Raw genomic sequence first — 6,855 nt, 5'->3', positions numbered from 1 at the left:
TATCGGAATCTCAATCTTAATATGCATCTTCAATTATGTAAAATACACACCATAATAATGTTGTGTGTTTATTAGAGGGGTAAAGAAATAGAGTAAGAATGAAATGAAGGTAACAAGTTTCTCATAGTTGTTACTCTCATACACTGCATATGCACCTTGAAGATTTAGCTCTTTATACAAGGCCATCACTTTAGCAACATTGGTTGGATTTGGCTTCCCATAATTCTCATATGAGACTTTCTTTTGATCTTCATTGTTATGTTCCAATGCTTTCACAACAAACCCAGAGCGCTTAAAATCTTCAATATTTGTACCTATCTTTCCAATTGTTTCAGGAGCACCAAAGCAATCAAAATAGTCATCCGGTACTTGAAAGTATATTCCGAAGAATTATAGATGTTTAATCCATTACTTGTTGAAATAAATTGTATCATGTAAATAATAGTGTATGTGAATATGTGAGATTGTGTGATTGGATTAGTTCTAACTCTAGTGATTAGCTTCTAAGAATAAAATGGTTAGTTGGGGTTAGTTAGTTTTTGTTAGGGTGGTGAGGTTTTCCGTTCATTATATAAAATATTCAATGTAATTTTGTATTTCATCAATTCAATTTTCAGTTCATTCATTCAATGAATGAAATTCATATCTTGTTTCCGCTCTTGATTCTTAACATGGTATCAGAGCATAATTATTTTTTGATAGCTTCCGCTCATGGTTCCATGAAGGATTTAATGGATAACTTCAACAATCAAGAACATGGCGGTGCTTTATTTTTCATCTCAATAACCTTCATTAGTGTTATATTGCTTCTAATAGGTGACAATGCTGCACGTGGCAAGACTATCTTGATTTCTTTGATTTCTCCTGCGTTGGTTCTTCAGCATCCAATGTTTCTTTTCAACATTTGGCCCTAAATTCTTCATTATCACCTTCTTCATCGACCTTCAAATTCATATTAAAGGAGTTTGTTTTTTTTCAAGAATTCTTTTCAAGTACAGAAGCTAGCTTCTTGATATTCTTTTACAAGCTCTTCAATAATTGAGTACCATGACCAATCTATCCTATACAAGATTACATCATTTTCTTATTCTTCAACTTTTACCCTTTTTTTTCTTATTCATCATTGAAGCATCTCATTAGGATCAAGATTCTGATTCGTTCTCTCTCTTTCATCATCAATGGTTGGTTCGCTTCTGTCCATGATGGTTAAGCTCAGATATAACTTCTGTCATGGATGATTAAGCATTGGATGGGTAGCTTCTGCCCATAGTGGTTAAACAAAGATATAGTTTCTGCTATGGATGGTTAAGCGTTTAATGATATAGCTTCTGCCATGGGTGGTTAAACGTTGTTATTGTTTCAAATCAATTCCAAGCTGGGAGTTCAGAATTTCCACTCTCCAGCTTGAGGGGGACTGTTGAAATATATTGTATCATGTAAATAATAGTGTATGTGAATATGTGAGATTGTATGATTGGGTTAGTTCTAACTCTAGTGATTAGCTTCTAAGAATAAAATGGTTAGTTGGGGTTAGTTAGTTTTTGTTAGGGTGGTTAGGTTTTCCATTCTTTATATAAAGGATTCAATGTAATTTTGTATTTCATCAATTCAATTTTCAATTCATTCATTCAATGAATGAAATTCATATCTTGTTTCTCCTCTTGATTCTTAACATGGTATCAGATCATAATTATTTTTTGATAGCTTCCGCTTATGGTTCCATGAAGGATTTAATGGATAACTTCAACAATCAAGAACATGGTGGTGCTTTCTTTTTCATCTCAATAACCTTCATTAGTGTTATATTGCTTCTAATAGGTGACAATGCTGCACGTGGCAAGACTATCTTGATTTCTTTGATTTCTCCTGCGTTGGTTCTTCAGCATCCAATGTTTCTTTTCAACATTTGACCCTTAATTCTTCATTATCACCTTCTTCACCGACCTTCAAATTCAGATTAAAGGAGTTTGTTTTTGGTCAAGAATTCTTTTCAAGTACATAAGCTAGCTTCTTGATATTCTTTTTTAAGCTCTTCAATAATTGAGTACCATGACCAATCTATCCTCTACAAGATTACATCATTTTCTTATTCTTCAACTTTTACCCTTTTTTTCTTATTCATCGTTGAAGCATCTCATTAAAATCAAGATTGTAATTCATTCTCTTTCTTTCATCATCTATGGTTGGTTCACTTTTGTCCATGATGGTTAAGCTCATATATAACTTCTGTCATGGATGATTAAGCATTGGATGGATAACTTCTGTCCATAGTGGTTAAGCAAAGATATAGTTTCTTCTATGGATGGTTAAGCGTTTGATTATATAGATTCTACCATGGGTGGTTAAACGTTGTTATTGCTTCAAATCAATTCCAAGCTGGGAGTTCAAAATTTCCACTCTCCAGCTTGAGGGGGACTGTTGAAATATATTGTATAATGTAAATAATAGTGTATGTGAATATGTGAGATTGTATGATTGGGTTAGTTCTAACTCTAATGATTAGCTTCTAAGAATAAAATGGTTAGTTGCGGTTAGTTAGTTTTTGTTAGGGTGGTTAGTTTTTCCATTCTTCATATAAAGGATTCAATATAATTTTGTATTTCATCAATTCAATTTTCAATTGATGAATGAAATTCATACCTTGTTTTCGCTCTTGATTCTTAACATTACTGTCTACAAAGCTACCACTACAATATTATCTATTCATGACTATTTTGGTGGCATGAATTCATAGACAAGAACCCTTTCTTTATCCTCACAACAATAACCGATCAACTTAACCAAGTTAGGGTGTCTTAGCTGCATTTTATAGAAAATATTTGAAACCACTAACTCTCGTTCTTTCTCTTCTTCATTAGTTCCAAGATGATATTGATTCATCACACAGTTAGTTTTCCTTAGGCCTCTTTTGCCTACCATAGTTGGTGTAGAGGACTAATATCTTTTTCTTTTCTTTTTGAAACCCATGATTGAACCACCAACAAAAACTGGTGTAGTTTTACCTATTTTGTGGCATCTTGTTTCAATTCGCTCTTCATCAGTGTGAACCTTTCCTTTTTTTTCATCTCTTGTTCAGATATGGGAGATGAGGGTATACAAATCCAATGGATCTAAACCAACCACATGATGAAGAAGAAATATCCTCAGTCCATCCACCTTTCTTGAAATCAAAAACCTTTCTTGAAATAGTAATGATAAAACTTTGAATGTATCCTACATTATCTTTCTTGAAGTATTACTATTACCTTTTGATGTGAACCCAAATGAGCTAAAGTGGGGAAAATAATTCCCAACCCTTTTAGTAGGGCACAACAATGTTCTAAGCATGACTAGGACATATTTATTGTGTCCTAAGATGGTTCATGAAGCATTTAATTTGTCTTTTGCTATTTGAATTTCAGAATAAATGAAGTCTTTGATGAACATTAATTATAGTCAACACCATTAAAGTTGGCATGGGAATTTTGTGCAACTCATTCAAGGCAAGTCAAGAGTGGTTAATTCCATGGAGTAATTCGTGCAAAGACTTAAGTTTTAGTTAAGCATGATTAATTCAAAGAGATGTATTTCGTGCAAAAGGTTAATTCATGATGTATGTTTGTGCAAACCATTAAATCACTTCAAGAGTGATTATTCTTTGGAGTTTTCGTGCAAGACCATTAATCAAGTCAAGCATGCTTAATTCAAGAGATGTTTTTCGTGCAACTCATTCAAGCCAAGTCAAAGATGGTTAATCTATGAAATAATTCGTGCAATACATTCAAATTCATATTGATTCATGGTTTAATTGTGCTGTCCATCATAAAGTCTAGCATGGACTCAAGTGTGACGTCCATCATAAAGCCTAGCATGAATTAATCATGCTTGACTAAAAGTTAAGTCTTTATGATGGACGTCACACTTGAGTCCATGCTAGACTTTATGATGGACAGCACAATTAAACCATGAATCAATGTGAATTTGAATGTCTTGCACGAATTATTCCATAGATTAACCATCTTTGACTTGGCTTGAATGAGTTGCACGAAAAACATCTCTTGAATTAATCATGTTTGACTTGATTAATTGTCTTGCACGAAAACTCCAAAGAATAATCACTCTTGAAGTGATTTAATGGTTTGCCCAAACATACATCATGAATTAACCTCTTGCACGAAATACATCTCTTTGAATTAATCATGCTTGACTAAAAGTTAAGTCTTTGCGCGAATTACTCCATGAAATTAACCACCCTTGACTTGCCTTGAATGAGTTGCACGAAATTCCCATGTCAGCTTTAATGGTGTTGACTGTAATTATTGCATTCTGAAATTTAAATAGCAAAAGACAAATTAAATGTTTCATGAACCATCTTAGGACACAATAAATATGTCCTAGCCATGCTTAGAACATGGTCGTGCCCTACTAAAAGGGTTGGGAATTATTTTCCCACTTTGGCTCATTTGGGTTCACATCATACCCTCCTTCTTGAAGGGAATTCTACCTCAAATTCACATGGTCATATCCTCCCGGGTTAAAAGCAATCATCTTTATTCTTTCACTCCAACTCTCAACACATTCTTCTTGGATCATTCATTTGACACATATGTTGATTAATGATAAAACATGTATAATTTGAGAGTACGCATTTTTCACCATCAAAGTTGAATCTTCAATGTTGCTTGTCTCCAACATGTGCACATTATCCACATTTTCACTTAGTTCCACACGTGAGTTGATAGGTAGACGAATACAAATTGTTTCTTTGGGAAATAATTCACCAATACCTTGCAAAAATTGATCAACAAAACTTGACAAACAATTTTCATTAGAATGGATAATAGTAAAAAGAAATTTCCTGCAAGAGGGTAGGTACAAGGGTTGTTTTGTAACCAAGGCACTCTTAACCTCACTTTGAATTTCACTCATAGTGTTTGAACTCTTGGTGTTTTCACTCGAAGTGTTCTTCTCCCTTAAGGTGTTATCCTCACTCACAAGTGTTTCACTCAAAGCTCTCTTGCTCACAAGTGTTTCACTCAAATCTCTCTTAAGTGTTTAACTCGAGTCTCCCTTGCTCACAAGTGTTTCACTCAAATCTCCCTTACTCACAAGTGTTTCACTCATGATCTTGGGCTCTCCTTTTCTTTTTGTGGATGTATATTGTAAGGCCCTTTTTAACTCCCTTGAGAAATCTATTGGCTCATACTTTGTTTGGATTGGTTTGGGCGGACATGGCAATTTGTGACTTGTTGGTTGATATGCTTTTGGAGCATATCTATATCTCATCGCCATCAATTTCTCCCAAGTACCAATTGGTTTGGCACCACAACAACTCCTCTCCTTTTGTACTTGATCCCACCAACTTAAGGCATATTCCTTAAATTATGAAGTAGTTATCATAACTTTCTTCTCTTCATTGTAAAAATTACAATAGAAGACATTTTCCATATTCATTTCCCACATTATGTAGGCTTCGGGATCTTTTTTGCCAATAAAGGTGGGAACCTTTATTTTAACCACCTCAAGCTTCTCCTCCCTACGTGCTCCTCTCCTTGATCTCCTCCTTTCTCCTTCTTCATCACTTGAATAATCGTTTGCACGATATCCAAACCTCCTATCATTCTCCACTCTCATTTGTTCCATCTCCCTCCTTAAGGTTTCAAATTGTTTTGTCATCATAGCATAAAGTTTTGCTGTCCTTGGGGACATTATTGGACTCCTACTTTCACTAGACATTTTCTCTCAACTCTCTTTGTATTTCATTTGAATATTTGGTGGAAAATGTATCACTCAATCTCACTTGTGTTTCACTCATCACTCACTTTCCTCCACGGTTTCTTGAATGAACCAAGGCAGAATCACTAATTGTGAAAGAAAACACCTAACTTAGCAAGAGTTGTGACATAGTTTTATGTATGGAATTTTGATACTTTGTGGTTTTCGGTTTTGGACTTGACACTTTGTTTTTAACACTTTTGGTTTTCGGTTTTGGACTTTGACACTTTGTTTTTGATATTTTTTGGTTTTGTTTTTGGAATGTAACAAGAAAGACTCACAGCCAAGAAGGAAGAAAACTTTGACACTTTTGTTTTTGGTTTTTGTTTTTGGAATGTAAGACAAATAATGATAAGACTCACGGCTAGAAAGAATTTTTTTTACACTTTTTGTTTTTTATTTTTGTTTTTGGGATGTAGGAAAGACAAGGTAACACACGGCCAACAAGAAGAATTTGGACACACCAAACAAGAACCTTAGCTCTGATACCACTTGATGAGAACCTCTTCAGGAGATCCTTTTCTTCAACAATCTATCTTGTTTGGTGCAATGAACCCACGGTTTGAGTGGTTCTTTTGATGGTGAATGTTTAGGCCGAATGGAAATGTGTTGGATAAAAGAAGATGGTTAAGGTAGAAGGGTGATGGCGCCACAACAAAGATGTTGATAAGCCGGGTGCTATTCGCCACAAGAACGTGGTTCTTGATAAGAATTTGTAATCTTGGTTCAGCCAAGAAGTTAGGAGAAGACACTCTCACACAAAAAGGAATAACCTTGTATTTTCACACGAAATCAAACTTGTTTTATTCTCCCATCCGAATTTACATTTATAGGACATAATCCAAGGTTGGTGATATTGTTCCAACCGAAATATCCAAGTATAATTCCTTATGGGAACTCCTAAAAATTCAAAATACAAATAAATGAAAAACTTTGAATTCTATGATGGACAACTTTGAATTCTATGAAAAGCCTTAATTGATTTGCAAGGAACCAAGCATTTAGCCTAGGATTCCTTACTTGTTTTATGAAGAATTCGGCCACCCTTGAAGTTATGGTCCACACGAGTTTAATGGAGGTCTTGAGTTCCATGCAAAGCTT

This window comes from Lupinus angustifolius, chromosome LG11, assembly GCF_001865875.1.
Source record: "Lupinus angustifolius cultivar Tanjil chromosome LG11, LupAngTanjil_v1.0, whole genome shotgun sequence".
Classification (NCBI taxonomy): Eukaryota; Viridiplantae; Streptophyta; class Magnoliopsida; order Fabales; family Fabaceae; genus Lupinus; species Lupinus angustifolius.
The sequence above is the reverse complement of the archived record's forward strand: the minus strand, read 5'-3'. Positions refer to the sequence as shown.